Source organism: Dermacentor variabilis, chromosome 2 (assembly GCF_050947875.1).
Source record: "Dermacentor variabilis isolate Ectoservices chromosome 2, ASM5094787v1, whole genome shotgun sequence".
Lineage (NCBI taxonomy): Eukaryota > Metazoa > Arthropoda > Arachnida > Ixodida > Ixodidae > Dermacentor > Dermacentor variabilis.
The window spans coordinates 67,097,624-67,118,014 of NC_134569.1; the positions used below are offsets into that span (position 1 = coordinate 67,097,624).

At 45.5% G+C, this 20,391-nt stretch overlaps 1 long non-coding RNA gene across 1 annotated transcript in view; it reads right to left on the reverse strand.

Annotated features, from left to right (window-relative positions):
* Positions 1–211: 211 nt before the first annotated feature.
* Positions 212–20,391, reverse strand: part of LOC142570873 (uncharacterized) — a 245,733-nt gene continuing 225,553 nt past the window's right edge. Inside the window, exon 3 of the long non-coding RNA XR_012825701.1 lies at positions 212–386. This is a non-coding gene — a long non-coding RNA (uncharacterized LOC142570873). The remainder of the gene's footprint in view (positions 387–20,391) is intronic.

A 20,391-nucleotide genomic window follows, 5' to 3' on the forward strand; every position in this document is an offset into this window, starting at 1 on the left:
CTTCGCTCGCAGTTCCTATTCAGCGGGAAGGGAGGGAAGGATAGAGAAAAGGTGACATGAGAAGGCAACGAAATGCTACTACTATAGACACGACAGCGGTTGCGGGGAAACTGGATAAAATTAAGTTCAAGGTATGGTAAGAGAGAGAGAGAGAGAGAGAGAGAGAGAGAGAGAGAGAGAGAGAGAGAGAGAGAGAGAGAGAGAGAGAGAGAACAACTTTAATGAAAATGCCTGCAGAGTCGGTTAGGCTCCCTCCACGCAGGGAGGAAAAGCTTTTACCGCGACGCGGCCACTACGTCAGTCTCGTGCATTGTGCTCCTCGAGGTCTTGGTTCCTCGCTACTTCCGCGGATCCGAGAGGTATGGTACGATACGTCACTGCAATTTCTGAAAAATAAACTCCATGTAAATATGTCAAGCGGACAACTTACGCAGTGCATGCAGAAAAAGAGACGCATTAATTAAAGCACACCGCAGGGTCCATATACCACAGAAGCGTCGGCAGGTCATATCAACACTTCTGTTCCCGACCGCGGCAGCCGCATTTCGACGGGGGCGAAATAAGAAACGGCATAATGAAATTAAGGTTTAGTACTTCTGTTACGATGCGATGTGCCATGTGAGGCAATGAATACTCAACCCTCTCAGACGTTATAAAATATGGCGCACAACAATGCCTTAAGCAAGCACATCTCCCACTGTGTTCTGTGTACTGCGCAGACGAACAGCATGGGTGCACGCAAGGTAACGTTTAACGTCAACTCAGCACTCTCGCGTTGGACTGAACGTTGAAGACATGAAACATTCGTCGACAACGTCAACGCTAATTGTCGTCAATCAAAGTACACAGCACAGAAACCTTCGCGTACATCGATTCCCACAGTGCGTGGGATCTGCATAATTTTTCCTTCATTCGTACTACCGGATGTACTCGGTTTGTGCCGGACGTACTACCGGTTTGGTGGATTCTTGGCCCAACAGGCACGTACACCGGGGGAGGAGGGGCGCCCACCCGAATACCCCACTCCCCTGCCCTTCCCCGCCCACGCCACCACTCCTCGCACACATTCCTAAAGCGCCGCAAGATCAGTGTTGAGATTTGACAGCTATTTGGCGGTCAACATTTTGCTCTGTCTTTCACACCTTTTGGATGGCGGTAGTTATCGGCATATGCTGTAGTGTGAAAGCTAGTTTTCCCAGATTCGGGACCCGCGCGGCGTTCAGTTGTCACCGCCTACACAATGGTCATGCACATCGCTGTTGCTTCGTTAGTTCAACCTTATTTGTTTAGACTGATCCAGGGACCAGGAAAGGGATTCGGTTCGTAGTCAGCTGGTCTGTATGCTCGAGAAACGAGTTGCGCCCGGACAATACGCCAGTTGCGTTCAGCTTGTCCTTTTGGTTCAGTAATTCCTCGAGGGACGGCTCGCCGCGACGGTGGAAGATCCTCGGAACCATGTACCCGCGATATGGGTTAGATAAGGTGGAAAATATAATAATTCGAAACAGCGTCCCTCATCGAACCCTGCAATAATCCTTAAAAGGAAGCTTTAGCTCGGGCCCAACTCCGACGCGGCCTGTTCAAATACATGTAAAACGCAAAAACGTTTTTCTGAGGTAACCCCTGGACCGATCTTAATGAAATTTGTTGCATTTGAGAGAAAGAGTTAAATTCTAGTGACTGTTGGAAGTGGAATTTTGATTTATGGCCTGAGTTTTGTGAAAAAGATTTTCAACAATTCGAAAGTTCGAAAAAAATTAAGCGCGTGAAGTTTATAAATTAATAGCTGCGTATCAAAAACAGATATTGCAGTTCTGTAAACGGCATCCATTAGATAATTCAAAGCAGACAAATTCGATACGCTATTTGTACCTTATGTGAACTTGTTACGTTGTGTACAAAAGTTCTGCAAAAGCTGTATTTCCATATTGCTGGATTTTTTATACATTCATGTGTAACAAATCAATTTTGTCCGCTTTAGATGTACTATCAGATGCAATTCACAGCATTGTGATATCATTTCTTCTTGCTGAGTTAGAGAGTTGTAAACTCGATAGTTTCGTTTTTTGAAAGTTCTCTATTTTTGCCAATTCTTATAAAAAAATTGAAAATCTGAATATAAATTTGAAACAAAAAGTCACTAGATTTTAGGTTTGTCTTTTAAATGCAACAAACATCGTCAAATTTGGTGCAGTGGTTGCCGAGAAAAACGCATTTTCCTTTTACATGTATTTAGAAAGGAGCACCCGAGCAAAAGCTTCCTCTTAAACTCGTAAGCAATATGACTGTTACCCGTTAACTTGTCTGTTTTTTTCCTAATTATGCAATACTATTCGTGCAAAATTGGCAACTGGAAACAAGAGTTGCAAGGAGTTGAGAAATTAAGCGATATACCAAGGGAGAGAGCCAAGGCAACAGCAAAACAGGAAAGAAAAGCTAACAATAACACATTTAACCATTGTTTATGAAAATCTTCAAGGGTGAACATCTTTTTATTTAAAAAGGAAGTAGAGAAAACGCCGCTGGAAGTGGAGAACAATTCCGTGTGTTTTGAATGACGCTTCTACAGTTATGAGTCGAGCCGCCTGAAGTAGCCACTTCTCTGCTGTACTTATGTATAGGTGTTTTCCCAACCTTCCGCGGTGGGCGCAGTACGTCTAGAACCGCAGCTTCCTGCGCTCTACGCGGTTGTACGGGACCGGCGGCCACGCATGGTTACGCAAGTTCCCAGATAACAATAGGAGTCGGTTTTGGGACTTCACTTGGCAGAGCAGTAAACGAGGGATCCAAAAGAACTGTGATTGTTCCACAAATATATATTCCTATATAATTCTTCCACAACTAATTCAGAAAATGCTGCTACATTCGGATACATCTCAAGTCTGCAGTGAACCTCGCCCATGCCCTCATAATCGCCAGTCACTCTTCCTCCGCGAGGCTGCAAATAATTCGTACTTCAAGCTTATCCTGTTACCCAACTCAGGCGGTAACCACAAAAATACAATTATCAGTGCGTATACGTTTTCCCTCACCTATTACAGCGGAATGGCGAAAGCCTAACTCTTTATTGAAGTGAAATAAAATGCTTGCTTCGCTGCAACTATTTATTGTCAAGTTTCACTTCAGTTGGCAGTAAAATTTCCTGAGTAAAACGGGCTCAGCAGCAAAATGAACTGTACCACAGATTTTTAAAGATTTAGTTAATTGTGGAGTTTTATGCGGCCAAAACCATGATCTGATAATGAGGCACGCCCTAGTGGGGGACTTAGGAAATTTGGACCGCCTGGTGTTCTTTAACGGACACCTAAGTCTAAGTAGACGGGTGTTTCGCATTTCGTCCCCATCGAAATGCGGCTGCCATGGCCGCATTTCTATGGGGACGCGACCTCGGATCCCGCGACCTCGTGCTAGCAGCCCAACACCATAGCCACTAACCAACCACGGCAGATAGATTTTTGAAGAGTAAAATGCTCAGACTCCATATGCTTTGTCCATGTCTGTTGCACACCTCATTGCTTCGGCCGATGAAAAGGCTCTTCAAGAACAGCAGACGCTCCGCACGTATCAAGTACGACGCGATATTGAAAAGGTCGCATGACGACGATTTTTTTTTGCTTCTGTGATTGGCTGGCGGAATAACACGACTCCGCGCGGTCCGTGTGCCTTGGTTGCCACCTGCCGTTTGTTTAGGTTGCATGCTATTATAGAAATATTTATTTTACACCATCGCTTTTGTGATTATTCTTGCCAGTGTTCTTCCTGCTCTTCTTTCCTGCGCGAGTCCATTTGATGTGGTTCCTTGTTTGCCTAGTAAAGGAGAGGTGTATTTTACAGGCGTACCTGTGAGATACACCTTATTTTATTTCTCTTTTGCAGGTTTACGTGTCTTTATGGCAAATGGCGGCCGTTATTCACATTTGTACTAGTAAAGGTACCCCCCCCTCTCATTTGCATAGTAAAGTTACCTTGGGTTGCCCCCCCCCCCCCCCCCTCTGAAAAAATATCCTGGGTACGTGCCTGTGGCCCAAACGCCCCTTCGAGCCGCAACACTCCCATGTGCGTCGGCATTGGGCGCGCGCGTCTTTACCGACAGGCAACTAGGTTCGAGGAGCGGATGGCTGAGTGGTGGCGTCTGCAAGGGTGGGTAGCTTACTGGGTCTTTCTGAGAGTAGGCAGCGTTGTCCCGACGGTTTTCTGTGAGAAAAGTTGCGGCTTAGAAGGGTCCTGACCTCTCAACTCATTTGACCCCACTTGCGATTTTGTGGATGAGGCTATTGCATTCGAGGCATGAACTTGCCGGTTAACGCAAGCAGACAGAACAACGAAGAAATGTAGCCCATTTTGAAATCTATTTATAACCGTTGGAACCATATTTATCTCATTATGGCAGTTCGCGCTGTATTTCAAGCGCCTGTTCTATCACAAGCACGAAGTTAATTGCTTGTGATCAGAAATTTTCTATAACAAATTTTTATGCTTAAATAAAAGGCCTTCATTTGTAAGCGGCGCTGCTCTCACACATCTGCCTCCAAATTATAAGACATCAAAATTGACATTTGGTTTCGTACCGCTTACCTTGGATGAGCTTTTCGGAGCTCTGGGGGGGGGGGGAGTCAAAGGGGCGGGGGCAGGCCAAAATGGGGGGGGGCACCCCCCGTGCCCCCCCCCCCCCCCCCAGGCGCCGTCCGCAACCACAAGTGCTGAGCCTCGGCACTGCTTATATTGCAAAATACTTCGTCTGCAAACCCTCCACGGCGCGAGCTCTGTAAGCACCTTCACAACACTCAGAATTGGCGCTTAAGCGCGCGCACACACACACGCACACACACACACATATATATATATATATATATATATATATATATATATATATATATATATATATATATATATATATATATATATATATATATATATATATATATATATGAGATTTAATTTCACACAGCTCTGTCGCACCACCAAGAATCTGACGTCTTATACTTTGCTATCACTAATACTGCTTCGCCTTTCCGCAGAAACTGCAGCATCTCGCTCGCTCTTTCGCTTTCTTTTTTTCTTTTGTGAGTCCGAGGATAAGCGCTGCTGCGCATGACTGTGGTTGATTCTGATTTCGAATGAATCCGGCTTGGCATCATTTAGGTTACTGAGTAAATTATACAGAATGTTCGAACTGTCACGCACCAAGACTTTAAAGTAGAGCAATTGCGACACTCAAAGAAAACCGAGTGCATATTGTTTCCAGTACAGTGGAGCAGCCGCCAGTAATTTTTTCGTTACTGAGATTTAATTAGTAATTATAAATATTTATCTAACTTGAGAAGTGCTGTCTTAATTACCAAAGTCTCAATGGGGCATCTGTAGGCACCTCCAAATAACATCTAACTGCGGTGTCTTCAGCGACGTACTAATTGCGTATAATTTTTTCCGGCTGGTAAAGAAACCCCACGAAAAATGAAAAATACCAAGTGACTGCGCTCCCACCCACATCATAAAGCAGCGACCTCAAATAAGCTGATTGAAAACAACTGCTTTGCCTTTCTCAAACCCTAAGACACAGCAAATCACCTTGATAATGGTACGGAAGGAGCACCAACAGCATGTTTCGCGGCTTCGAAGCTATTCCTTCCTCTCACTTCTACGTCACACTTATTATCCGTCTCTCAAGACCGACTGATCACGCTGATAACAAAAGCCCCTTGATAACGGGACCGAAACGCCGCTCTGACCAGGCACGCAATGCGAAAAGCAATGAAATAGGCATCATCATCATCATCATCATCATCATCATCATCATCATCATCATCATCATCATCAGCCTGGTTACGCCCACTGCAGGGCAAAGGCCTCTCCCATACTTCTCCAACTACCCTGGTCACGTACTAATTGTGGCCATGTTGTCCCTGCAAACTTCTTAATCTCATCCGCCCACTTCACTTTCTGCCGCCCTCTGCTACGCTTCCCTTCCCTTGGAATCCATTCCGTAACTCTTAATGACCATCGGTTATCTTCCCTCCTCATTACGCGTCCTGCCCATGCCCATTTCTTTTTCTTGATTTCAACTAAGATGTCATTTCCCCGCGTTTGTTGCCTCACCCAATCTGCTCTTTTCTTATCCCTTAACGTTACACCCATCATTCTTCTTTCCATAGCTCGTTGCGTCGTCCTCAATTTAAGCAGAACCCTTTTCGTAAGCCTCCAAGTTTCTGCCCCATATGTGAGTACTGGTAACACACAGCTGTTATAAACTTTTCTCTTGAGGGATAATGGCAACCTACTGTTCATGATCTGAGAATACCTGCCAAACGCACCCCAGCCCATTCTTATTCTTCTGATTACTTCAGTCTCATGATCCGGATCCGCAGTGACTACCTGTCCTAAGTAGATGTATTCCCTTACCACTTCCAGTGCCTCGCTACCTATCGTAAACTGCTGTTCTCTTCCGAGACTGTTAAACATTACTTTAGTTTTCTGCAGATTAATTTTTAGACCCACCCTTCGGCTTTGCCTCTCCAGGTCAGTGAGCATGCATTGCAGTTGGTCCCCTGAGTTACTAAGCAAGGCAATATCATCAGCGAATCGCAAGTTACTAAGGTGTTCTCCATTAACTCTTATCCCCAATTCTTCCCAATCCAGGTCTCTGAATACCTCCTGTAAACACGCTGTGAATAGCATTGGAGAGATCGTATCTTCCTGCCTGACGCCTTTCTTTATTGTGATTTTGTTGCTTTTATTATAGAGGACTACGGTGGCTGTGGAGCCGCTATAGATATCTTTCAGTATTTTTACATACGGCTCGTCTACACCCTGATTTTGCCTGGAAATAGGCATAGAATGCTTAGAAATCCCGGCTATGCTCGCACCGCATCGAAAGAGGGCGCGCGCAGCTATATTCCGAGCGAGAAACTTGCTCCGGACAGAAGCCAAATTAAAGCGATGGTTTTATTTTTCGTTAGAGTGTATACGTGCTGCAAGAACAAGTTTGTGGCAAAAAATAAAAGCGAAATAAACAGACCGGCAAGCGACCCACGTGTAGAGAAAAGGCAAAACCAGTGCATTAAGGGAAGTAAATATACGTCTAAATTAGCCGAATTGGCAATCTGAAAAAGAAAGAGAAAAAAAAAAAGAAAGAAAAAAGAAGAAGAAGACAAATCCACGCAGAATATTTTCTGGGATTTGTCTGAATGATGCGTAAGCATTTCGTACTACTGACGTGGTGTTTCGTGGTAGTATGCTGGTGTGTTTCGTATAATTGCGAGAACGACCGCGAAAGAACCGTGAAACGGAGAAGCGTGGTTGCAACACAGAGCTGTTAAGTGAGACCTGCACGAGGCGACGTAGAAGAGGCGAGTGGAATCAATGTTGACTGGTGTTATAGATAGCCCGCAGTGAATGTGGACGTGGGATGAAATGACCAGGGAGATGTCGCAAATGAAGGAAATATATGCGACATCTATTAGGTACATACACTGAATCACAAAGAACCGTGATCAACCGTGCTCCGGCGGCGGCACAGTATGGAGCGGCGACGCGGCCGTTATCTTGAAAGCGATCTGCGAAAGCGTCAGAGTGTGGCATGTAGTGAGAGCCCGGTAAGCTCTGTGTTCTCGCCGTTCCGTTTCGCGTTGAAGCGAAAGGCAGCACACAGGTGAATTTGCTCGCTGCTATGGGCGCTATGCTGAAAGCGATCGTCTTACGGGACGGATGGAGTGGCAGTTTTTACGTTGGTTAAGGGCAGAAATGATACGCATTTAAAACCATCAAATTTTAGTGTACCCTTACTGTATATGAATTCGTAAGCGCCGTTGAACACCAGTTACTGCCAGAGGACGTGCTCGAATAGCTCTACTACAGCATCTACGCAGTACTGAGTCGGCTTCATCACATCTTTTGGGGCTTTCTTGGTGACCGACGCTGGAATTCTGTGGCAGACATCCATTATGCTTTCCTTGAGCTCATCTGACGTCCATCTCGATCATGTATCACGATCTTTCACATAAATCCACTGGAGAGAGGTCAGGTGACCTAGCCGGCCAATTTACAGGCACGTGCCTTCCCATCCATTGCGCATGAAAAATCGCATCCAGCCAGTTTCGTTCCCGGCTGCTGCTATGTGCTGGTGCCCCACCTTGCTGACACAACGCAAGTGGAAGATGTGACAGCGGGATTTCACTGAGAAACTCATCCACCACTTCTTCAAGGATTTCGTCCACGTAACGTTGTCCAGTCAGTGTATGATCAAAGAGGATGGGACCGATTATAGCACCGGCGTAAATTCCGAACCACACATTGAACGACCACTGGTTCTGGTGCCAAGTGCGCTTTAGCCGGTGTGGATTGAAGTGACTCCAATAGTGTGCATTATGCAAATTTACCTAGTCGTTTCTGCAAAAACTGGATTCATCTGCACACAATGTTGCTCAAAAAGTCCGGTGCACTCATCGGCTTTTGTGAGGACCCAGTTCGAGAAATCTAGACGATTCTGCAGGTCCATATCTTGAAAGCATTGGTGCAACTTAAGGTGTTACGGGTGAAAGGCCGAATCATTTAGACTCCCCCAAACCGATGACTTAGAAATTGGTACCTGGGCCGCCACGTCCCGCACGCTGGCATGAGTTTTTGAGGCCATAAATGCTAGAAGATCCGTGCGTAGGCTAGGACTCAAAGATGAAGTCTTCCGCCGCTGTTTCTGGAAGATGCCGTTTTTCTCAGCTTTTCATAATTTCGGATGATAGTCGATGCGTTTGGTCTACCGCCACATTTCCATGATAGATATATATTTGCGGCCTTCCTCTTGTTGCCATTTGCAGCTCCCAAGGCAAGGATCCACTTCTGCTCATTAGATAAAGACATGGCGACTGGGACGAAACAAACGCACCTTTAGACCTTTGCACTGACATTGCCAATTCACTTTTGTGGTGATAGGTTTTGTCGAAAAAAAGAAAAAAAAAAACGCATAAAAACATCCGTGCGCTTTATCTACGCTAAGACAGCAGCTATCACAGCTTGTTTCCAACTAACACTAAACGCGACGTGTTACTACAGCAGGGGCGCGACAGATAAGGAACTTGATCAGGATGTTTTTCTTTATTTCATTCTGGCTAACTCAGAGGGAGCTTGTTCGAGGGGGCTGTTTTATGATGCGGGTGGTAGCGCAGTCACGTGGTATTTTCCATATTTCACGTGGTTTATTTATCAGTCGGAAAAATATGTGCGCAATGAGTACATCGCTGAAAATACCTCAATTAAATGTCCCTTGGCTGGGCCTACAGATGCCTCATTACCACTTTGATAATTAGGATAGTACTTCTCAAATTAGACAATTAATTACAATTACTTAATTAAATCTCAGTAATGAAAACATTGCTGGCAGCTACTCCACTGTACCGGAAACAATAGGCACTAGGTTTTCCTCGAGTAACGCAATTGCTATTTTTTTAATATATGGGTGCATGGTAATTAATTGGGACACCCTGTATTCATGACCTCTGCGTGTAAGGGGCGATGTTTCCATCCGTAATAAATGTTGTAAATTATTAGAGTAGCTTTCTTTATGAGTTGTTATCATTGCCCTCGGGCAAGAGAAGCAATAATGAGACACATATCTTTCACGTACATTTCACATGCCATTAATAAAAGACCCTGCCGAAGGCGTCACTGAAGTCTGCAGGTTTTTTTTTTCAGGGTCAAAAAAGCACGCAAAGCAATTTGAAGCGAGGTGAACGCATAACAACATATCTGTTCTCTGGGCATAGAGTATCGATACCTTTAGAGCCGCATTTCGATGGAAGCGAAATGCGAAAACACCCGTGTACTTAGATCTAGGTGCACATTAAAGAACTCCAGGTGGTACAAATTTCCGGACTCTCCCACTCCGGCGCGCCTCATAATCAGATCGTGGTTTTGGCCCGTAAAACCCCATAATTTAATTTTTAATACCATAAAAATAATTTTAACGTGACAGCATTAAGGGCCCCCGCGTCGCAGTCGTTTCGACAAAAAGATTGTAGAACCACCGAGACCCAGGTCCACCACGTGGCGCAAGGAAGCTCCTAACTAATTGAATATCTCAAGCTAAAATACGTAGAAAAATCGTAAAGTACGACTTCCACACAACCTACAGACACAATAGCGTCGGATAGTAATTTGGCTTTACGAGAAAACATAATTCTGTTACGCGAAAACTCAAAGAAACCCCTTTCCCAGCGTTCCTACCATTCAGAGACCGGCCACAGCGTCCGCCATTTGCGCGCGTCGGTGCCTGAGTATCTCGGGGGCCCCAGGGTGGCGAACTTGGTTCCTTGCAATACATCCAGGTGGCGCTCGTCGTCGAGAAGGTCGAGAAAGAACTCAGCAAATGGCCAAATAAAGAGCGGGAATATGGTGACCTTCTAAGTGTAATAACGACAGAAATACCGAAAGAGACGCAACATGCTCGTTGGAAAGCAAAAGAAACCGAAAAGGTGGAGGAAGAGGGAGATAGGAGTAGCGATCGCCGAACGACAGAAGGCCTCCTGAGGGTACAGGCAGGCAAAAAAGCAACAACAAAAACGCAGTTGCCGCAGGATGAAGTAGCCAGAAAATGCAAAATGTACCGGGAGAAAAAATCCATGGTTCAAATACTGGTTCAAGCAAAGATAAAAGGTGAAAGTAAACGTTGGTTGTCAGAGACACGTGAGAAAAAGGAGGCCGCACCTAGAATATTTTGGAACCACATAAACTTATTAGGGAGGAAGTCTGGAACAATACAACGACATATCGTAGACGAAGATGGAAACAAATTGGAAGGGGACGCGGCATTAAATTACATCCGAAAAATAACAGCTGAATCTTTCCAAGGCATTGACGAGGTTTTACTTGAGGAAAAAAAAAAGAGCATGAAAGAGACCCAGGTGGAAAAGGAGCTGGTGCTGACAAATTTCAACTGGAAAAAAGCCGAAAAGAAAATTCCGAAGCGCACAGCCACAGGGCTATAGACGAGGTTCCCGTTAGGCTGATTAATGAACTAGGTCCAAAACGTAAGGAAGCTCCGTTGAAAGCAGTACAAAAAAGTTGAAAAGATAGGCGAATGCCAGACAATTGACGACAAAGTAAAATGAATTCAATTTATAAAGGTAAGGAGGAGAAAGATAGAATTCATTGATATAGACCGTTGACCATTACATCGGTAATATACAGGTTAGCAATGCAGACAATCAAATTGAAGCTGCAAGCATGGGCAGAGAATAATGGCATTTTGGGAGAACTTCAGAAAGGCTTCAGAATAGGAAGGCGTCTGGATGATAACTTATTTGTCCTTACTCAGTTTATTGAAACATCCAGAGTAGAAAGGAGACTGTTATATGTGTCTTTTTTAGACATTACAGGAGCGTATGACAATGTAGACCGCAACATATTGTGGGATATTCTGGAAAGAAAAGGCTTAAGCGACGATTGTCTACAGCTTTTGAGAGAGGTTTACCTAGAAAATACTGTTTGCGTTGAATGGGAAAGGATGAGGAGCGAAGAAAAAGTTGATATCAACAAGCGACTGAGGCGGGGATACCCTTTTATCCCCACTGCTGTTTAGGATGTACATGGTGAGGATGGAAATGGCACTAGAAGGAAGCAATATTGAATTTAATCTCTCATACAAACAGGTGGGTACAGTAGTAGAGCAGCAGCTTCCAGGTTTGATTTATGCGGACGACATTGTGTTGCTAGCTAACAAGCAAAGTGATATGCAACGTCTGGCTAATATCTGTAAACAAGAAGGCGATATGCTAGGTCTGAAATTTAGCCTTAAAAATGAGCTGTTATGGTGTTCGATGTAAACAGTGAACAGATAGTGTCAATTTAGGGCCACAACATACCTCGGGTGAAAGAACATAAATACTTCGGTATATGGATAAACGAAGACGATATATATCTGGAAACGCAGGAAAAAACAATAACAATAAAGGGGAAGACAAATGCAGCCACAATGAAACACATGGTGCTATGGGGATACAAAAGGTACGAGGCACTCCGGGGTATGTGGAAATGTGTAATGGTTCCAGGACATACATTTGGAAATGCGGTTGTTTGCTTAAAATCAGGGGTACAAACAGGACTCGATGGCAACCAAAGGTCAGTGGGGCGCTCTCGGGAAGACTACAAATGAAGCTGTGCAAGGTGATATGGGCTGGAGAAGCTTTGAAGTGAGTAAAGATCACAGTAAAATTGATTATGAAGAGCGACTGAGGAATATGGAAGAAAGGAAATGGGCTGGGAAAGTTTTCAGGTATTTGTACAGCAAAAACATTGATTCACAGTGGAGGAAAAGAATGAGGAAGCTTACCAGCAAGTATGCGGCCTGTAGGATGGGCAACATGGCAACAAAGAACCTCAAGCAGAAAGACAGAGAGGTTGAGATAATCTGATGGTGTTATTGTTTGGGGGTTCAATCCCATCGCTCGTGGTCCGTTGTCAAGATTGGAGTCCGGCATGAATTCGAAGGTAGCTGGCCCATGCCGTCGTCCAACTTATCCATGCTGAAGACGTTGATGAAGGGAAGGATCGCTTCGCATCGAGAACGAGGAATATGGGTTTATTTACAGTATTTATATCAGTCTAACATGACTGTTTGAGAAAGTACGTCAGTGTAACATGACTGCTTGAGAGAGAGTGCCCTGAGCAGCCGCACAACAGCGTTTTTTAAACACTCGGTCCTCTCCCGATACAAGGTGATGCGAACGTTCGTTTAGTCATCGCAAACTAGCCGCCTCTCCGCGGCACGGTTTACACACACACATGCACACATACATGTGTTTACGGTCCGAGACCGACACCACACGAATTTCATAGAACTCGGAACCGTTCCGGGTAGCGTGTTGTCTTGCGTCTTGGTCGGTGCGTGGGAAGGAGTGTCCGTCGGCGTTGTCGCGGCAGCTCCCCCGCCCGTAGATCAGGTCTGCTTTGTCGTGTTGCGCACAAAGCCTTTCGTCGAACTCCTTCAGTCACAACGCATCCTAGCTGAACCGACGGAGAGGGGAGGATGCGCGTATTGATATCGACACAAAGTCGACTACGCCACGCCGTGGCTAGAGGTTGGCGGCGATGCTCCCGAGATGTTGCCTCCACAGTCGCAACGGGTTGGCAAAACTTTGCACTCCAGCTGGCCGTTCTTAACAATGTGTGGCGGCAATGGAAAAGAAACCTGCTATGAGTGAACACTTAGGAGGAAAAAAACGAAATCAGGAAAGAAGTAATTTATGATAACTCAAAGGGAAGCTCATTACTTTTTGAAGCAAGATCAGGATGCTTTAGAACACGCACTCATAAAGCGAGATATCAGAAGGAAGAAGAAGCATGTGCTTGCTGCGGTAAAGCAAAGAAAACGATGGAGCATGTTTTATTAGAATCTGAAGATATCTGCCCAGTGGTCGATTTAGGTATCTCTGGCGTCTTTGAAGCCCTTCGGTTCAGCGAGAGCAGGGACAGAAGTAAACATGTCCGCAGTAGAGATTCGTAAGAGGTGATTGGAAGATTGGTGGAAGAGAAGTAGGGAAACGACATAAAACGGAGGCGTGCCAAAACAACGTTCACAATATGGATTCAGAAAGTTTGGTTATGAGAATTCATCGTGTCTTTTTTCCTTTCCTTTTTTCTTCTTCTTTTACATAGGTAGGAAATTAGGCAATATAATAACAATAGCTTGGTGGCGCAACCCCCCACCACGTTCCAAAGGGGACGCTCATAGCATACATCCATTCATCCATCCATCGCGGCCCACACAAGAGGCCGGGTTTCTACGAGAAAGCCCGCCTTCGTGCATAGCGTTTGCGGCCAGCGTTTCCCGGTAAACATTACGGTTACATAAGCTGCAGTTGCCGGGAAAGATGAGAAGCAGTAAGAAATATTTGAATGCTGTCGCGTTCCACACTTAAATGCAAAGCTTAAGCGCCCTCCATCTTTTTTTATTTGGCTACCTCCTTCTCTTTCAAAAATATAAGCTTTGTCCTGTGCGTATATTTAAACATATTGTATATGTGCATGGCGTTTACAACGGAAATTTAAAACATTGTTTAAGTGAGAAAATACGGATGAGGCAGATGCCGCTAGTGCTTCTAATGCGCTTGTCCTCCTTATGTCAGGATTTCCAGGAATAAAGTGAGAGTACAAATTTAAAGGCATGCACTTCCGCGCCAACAATGATGCAGTAAGCTATTGGCCACGATAGCTTACTGCATCTAGTGGCTGTATTGTGGCTATTGGCCACAATATAACCACTGTCCAAAGCCGTAGAAAGGATGAAGACACCACTGAGAGCCATCAAGGTCGCCTGCTTTGTGCGAATCTCAGTGCGGTATTGAGACGGCGGGGTGCCTGACCATTCTGAATAGCTACCCGGGAACGCGAGTTTTCAGACGACAAGGGAAGAGCAGAGGCGACGTGCGGATCACAACGCAACTCGGAGCCTCTCGGTAAGCGCTGAAAAACGTTTACCTTTTCTATTTCTACGCACAAGTGTTAAGTGCTGTTCAAATTCAGCGAAACTATATCGTGTACCTAGGCGCGCTCAAGACCGCGTGCATGCGTGAGATTCGTGAAACAAGAGGTTAGGGCCACCAAGAATTGACGCTATGTCGTCCAACACGAAATCTCTACAAAAATGGCTTCGCAAATACACTACCGACATACCTTGCACATGCTTTCTCGTGACAACAGTAGCTAATATAACGCAGAAAAATTCCGAACATCTGCACCTGCCGCGATTCTCTCTTCATAAGCCTGCAATACATAGAAGCTAGCTGATACAGATCTTGGAACCGTATTCGGAGAACCTAATACGCGAATAGATGTTGGCACTACACACTCGATAACACTACAAGGGCGGACAAATTAGCGGATCTCTTAGGCATGTAGGGCCCTCTTGGCCGTACTTATCAGTGACAAGGTAGCCTTGCTGCTTGCGGGATTATCTTACTGAGCTATGCCGAATGCTCGGTTGCAGTAGCCGGAAGTTCAAATCCCCCTCCCCGGATTTTTTTCTCTCTCTTTTTTTTTACATTCGCCAGTGCACTACATCTGCAGGCTTGGAGTGACGCCTGACACCGGCGAAAGATGCCGAGAGCGAGTGGGGCTATACTAATCCAGGTACAACCAAGTTAGGAAGGCCCACTAAGCTTGAACAAAGACACTCCCTCACCAGAACAGGAATTGGCCTGCCTGGTGCAGTATTCGGCCACATCCTGCCTAATGATCTCTTCAATTAACCAATGACCCTCAGTCCCCAGCGGCTGCGGAGGAGCTGACCAAGGCGGCTGTCAGACTTGCAACGCAGCGGAGGGTGCTATGAATCTCAGGGTCCTGACAGGCCGCCAATGGAAACTGACCCTTGCAACGTTTAAAACCCGAACCCTCTCGAGTGAGGCTAGCTTAGCAGGACTCTTCGAAGAACTATCAGACATTGTTTGGGATATTATCGGCCTTAGTCAGATTAGAATAACTGGTGAGGCTTACACATTGCTGTATAACGGCCATGTCCTCTGCTATAGAGGTATCCCGGATAAGAAGCAATACGGGGTAGTATTCCTAATTCATGAAGACATAGCGGGCAACATTGACGAATTCTACAGCATCAACGAGAGGGTAGCAGTAGTAGTAATCAAACTCAATAAGAGGTATAGATTAAAGGTAGTGCAAGCCTACGCTCCAACGTCCAGTCACGACGATGAGGAAGTAGATCAGTTTAGAGGAGTAGATCAGATCAGTAGACCGGATTAAAAAAAATCCGCATTTTGAGAAAATTGCATAAGCAGGCCTGGAGTGCGGCCTGATCCCGGTGACCAGAACCGGTAACGCACTCCCTCACCAGAGCAGGATTGGCCACAACTTGCAGTACTTGGCCACAACCTCCTATATGAATACAACAATCAAACCCCGGCCCTCAGTCCCCAGCAGCTGCGAAGCAACTGACCACGGCGGCGGTCAGACCTGCGACGCAGCAGAGGGCGCTAAGAATCCCTGGCTCCGGACAGGCCACCATAGGAATCTGAACCTGGCAACGTTTAACCTTAGAACGTTATCTAGTGAGGCGAGTCTAGCAGTGCTATTGGAGGAATTAGTGGGAAGTAAATGGGATATAATAGGGCTCAGTGAAGTTAGGAGGACAAAAGAAGCATATACAGTGGTAAAAAGCGGGCACGTCCTATGCTGCCGGGGCTTAGCGAAGAGACGAGAACTAGGAGTCGGATTCCTGATTACTAAGGCTATAGCTGGTAACATACAGGAATTCTATAGCATTATCGAGAGGGTGGCAGGTCTTGTTGTGAAACTTAAGAAGAGGTACAAATTGAAGGTCGTACAGGTCTACGCCCCTACATCAAGTCATGATGACCAAGAAGTCGAAAGCTTCTATGAAGACGTGGAATCGGCGATGGGTAAAGTCAAAACGAAATACACTATACTGATGGGCGACTTCAATGCCAGGGTAGGAAAGAAGCAGGCTGGAGACAAGTCAGTGGGGGAATATGGCATATGCTCTAGGATTAGCAGGGGAGAGTTATCAGTAGAGTTTGCAGAACAGAATAATATGCGGATAATGAATACTTTCTTCCACAAGCGGGATAGCCGAAAGTGGACGTGGAGGAGCCCGAATGGCGAGACTGGAAATTAAATAGATCTTATACTCTGCGCTAACCCTGGTATCATACAAGATGTGGACGTGCTCGGCAAAGTGCGTTGCAGTGACCATAGGATGGTAAGAACTCGTATTAGCCTAGACTTGAGGAGGGAACGGAAGAAACTGGTACATAAGAAGCCGATCAATGAGTTAGCGGTAAGAGGGAAAATAGAGGAATTCCGGATCAAGCTACAGAACAGGTATTCGGCTTTAAGTCAGGAAGAGGACCTTAGTGTTGAACATATGAACGACAATCTTATGGGCATCATTAAGGAGTGTGCAATAGAAGTCGGTGGTAACTCCGTTAGTCAGGATGCCAGTAAGTTATCGCAGGAGACGAAAGATCTGATCAAGAAACGCCAATGTATGAAAGCCTCTAACCCTATACAGCTAGAATAGAACTGGCAGCACTCTCCAAGTTAATCAACAAGCGTAAGACAGCTGACATAAGGAAGTATAATATGGATAGAATTGAACATACTCTCAGTAATGGAGGAGGCACTCTCAGGAATGGAGGAAGCATAAAAGCAGTGAAGAAGAAACTAGGAATAGGCAAAAATCAGATGTATGCGTTAAAAGACAAAGCAGGCAATATCATTACTAATCTGGATGAGACAGTTCAAATGGCTGAGGAGCTCTATAGAGATTTGTACAATACCAGTGGCACCCACGACGATAATGGAACAGAGAATAGTCTAGAGGAATTTGAAATCCCACAAGTAACGCCGGAAGAAGTAAAGAAAGCCTTGGGAGCTATGCAAAGGGGGAAGGCAGCTGGGGAGGATCAGGTAACAGCACATTTGTTGAAGGATGGTGGGAACATTGTCCTAGAAAGACTGGCCACCCTATATACACGATGCTTCATGACTTCTAGCGTACCGGAATCTTGGAAGAACGCTAGCATAATCCTAATCCATAAGAAAGGGGACGCCAAAGACTTGAAAAATTATAGACCGATCAGCTTACTGTCCATTGCCTACAAAGTATTTACTAAGGTAATCGCAAATAGAATCAGGAAGACCTTAGACTTCTGTCAAGCAAAGGACCAAGCAGGATTCCGTAAAGGCTACTCAACAATAGACCATATTCTCACTATCAATCAGGCGATAGAGAAATGTGCGGAATATAACCAACCCTCATATATAGCTTTCATTGATTACGAGAAAGCGTTTGATTCAGTCGAAACCTCAGCAGTCATGGAGGCATTACGGAATCAGGGTGTAGACGAGCCGTATGTAAAAACACTGAGAGATATCTATAGTGGCTCCCCAGCCACCGCAGTCCTCCATAAAGAAAGCAACAAAATCCCAATAAAGAAAGGCGTCAGGCAGGGAGATACGATCTCACCAATGCTATTCACAGCGTGTTTACAGGAGGTATTCAGAGACCTGGATTGGGAAGAATTGGGGATAAAAGTTAATGGAGAGTACCTTAGTAAGTTGCGATTCGCTGATGATATTGCCATGCTTAGTAACTCAGAGGACCGATTGCAATGCATGCTCACTGACCTGGTGAGGCAAAGCAGAAGGGCGGGTCCAAAAATTAATCTGCAGAAAACTCAAGTAATGTTTAACAGTCTCGGAGGAGAAGAGCAGTTTACGATAGGTAGCGAGGCACTAGAAGTGGTAAGGGAATACATCTACTTAGGACAAGTAGCGATCGCAGATCCGGATCATGAGACGGAAATAATCAGAAGAATAAGAATGGGCTAGGGCGCGTTTGGCAGGCACTCTCAGATCATGAGCAGCAGGTTGCCATTGTCCCTCAAGAGGAAAATGTATAACAGCTGTGTCTTACCAGTACTCACGTACGGGGCAGAAACCTGGAGGCTTACGAAAAGGGTTCTACTTAAATTGGGGACGATGAAACGAGCTATTGAAAGAAGAATGATAAGTGTAACGTTAAGGGATAAGAAAAGGGCAGATTGGGTGAGGGAACAAACGCGAGTTAATGACATCTTAGTTGAAATCAAGAGAAAGAAATGGGGGGCATGGGCAGGACATGTAATGAGGAGGGAAGATAACCGATGGTCATTAAGAGTTACGAACTGGATTCCAAGGGAAGGGAAGCGTAGTAGGGGACGGCAGAAAGTTAAGTGGGCGGATGAGATTAAGAAGTTTGCAGGGACAACATGGCCACAATTAGTACATGACCGGGGTAGTTGGAGAAGTATGGGAGAGGCCTTTGCCCTGCAGTGGGCGTAACCAGGATGATGATGATGATGATGATGATGATGATGATGATGATGATGATGATGATGAACGAGTCAATGGCTGTCGATGTTCGTTGCTCCACGGCATGTGTTGCCGTGAAAATGTTCTTGCACCATAAATTATGTCATGGCATGTGGCCGATGCATGTCAGCAGGGGTATTTGACCAATTAAACCGGAATCGTTTCACCATAGTGTGTGAACATAGCTCACTTCAAAATGTAAAATAAACATCTGAACTGAGTCTCATCAGAGAAACAAACGAATTACTCAAACAACTCGTGCACTTATTTAATTAGCTTGTGCACCAATGTAATTGCGCGAAAATCGATAAAATTATGCACAGACACTGTACAAATAATCTTTGCCTCACATCGATTTAAACAGGTGCGATGTATCTGCATAAATGATGTTTTATTGCGACAGCAATTATGTGGACACCCCAGGCGCATTTCGGCCGTCGCCGTAATGTTCCCCATAAAGTCCAAGAGCGATAACGCCTTCGCCGCGCGTCGTATTCTGTATCTGCGAGTGAAAGCACGCTTGGGAAGCCGGCGATCGCGGCTCAATCTCGCGCGCCATATGTGGAGGAACGGAGGGAGGCAGTACGGGAGTGAGCGGGGGGGGGGGGGCGGCTTCGACTTCGCCGACAAGTGCGTACGCTGCATGGGCGCGCGGTCACGTGCGCCCTATCTTGAAAGAGATGGGCAGACGGCTCGTGCCTTTGTGTGCGCTGTGTCTTCGCCGCTCTTACGTTGAAGCGATAGACCGTACGAAGACCACTTCGCTCGCTGCTGCTGCCGCGCTTGCTCGCACCAGCGTTCAACGTTTCGCAGCGAGTGTTCGCGTTCTTCGAGCGTGACATGTTCATGTTTGCTTGAGCACGCTGACACCATGCTTGTTACTTCAGTTATAAGCGAATGTTTCTAAGTTTACACGGTCGATAAGACTACTATCCTTACTTCGTGTAGGCGTGTATTAATTTGCTATCGCAATCGATGCTTCGCGTTGCGGGCGAAACTGCAAATTTGCTTTTTTGATCCCTTCCTCCTTTTCTAAAGCTCTTGGTGGCGCGAGCTCCCAAACGTAGTTGCAGTACGCTCCGCGCGAGTCGGTCTCGTGACTCGTGTGATCGGAGACGACAGAAATGACTTCGATTATAAAATCAGTGCTTAAGGTTTCGTTACATACCCACAAAATGGATTAGATTAGCTGTAGTGTTGTCTTCATTTAATTAATCGTTCATTCTATTAAAATAACAACTTACAACCTATCTGTTAGTTCTCATATACTTATTCACAAATTTTGCTCACATTATTTTGTGATTCTTTTTTCGTATTGTTATATTGAACACCCGGTTCTTGGCCAATAAGGAGAGAGGGTATGCGCCGCGAGCATCTAGGATCTTCATCTACATCTATCATTCGTACTTGATCGTGGAAGCACCGGTTTGAGCCTACTGTCGGCGAGCGCCAGCATTCCTGCTTCGCAGGACGACGTGGCCGCCCGTTCCCGTTTTTCTGCGGTGAACCTGG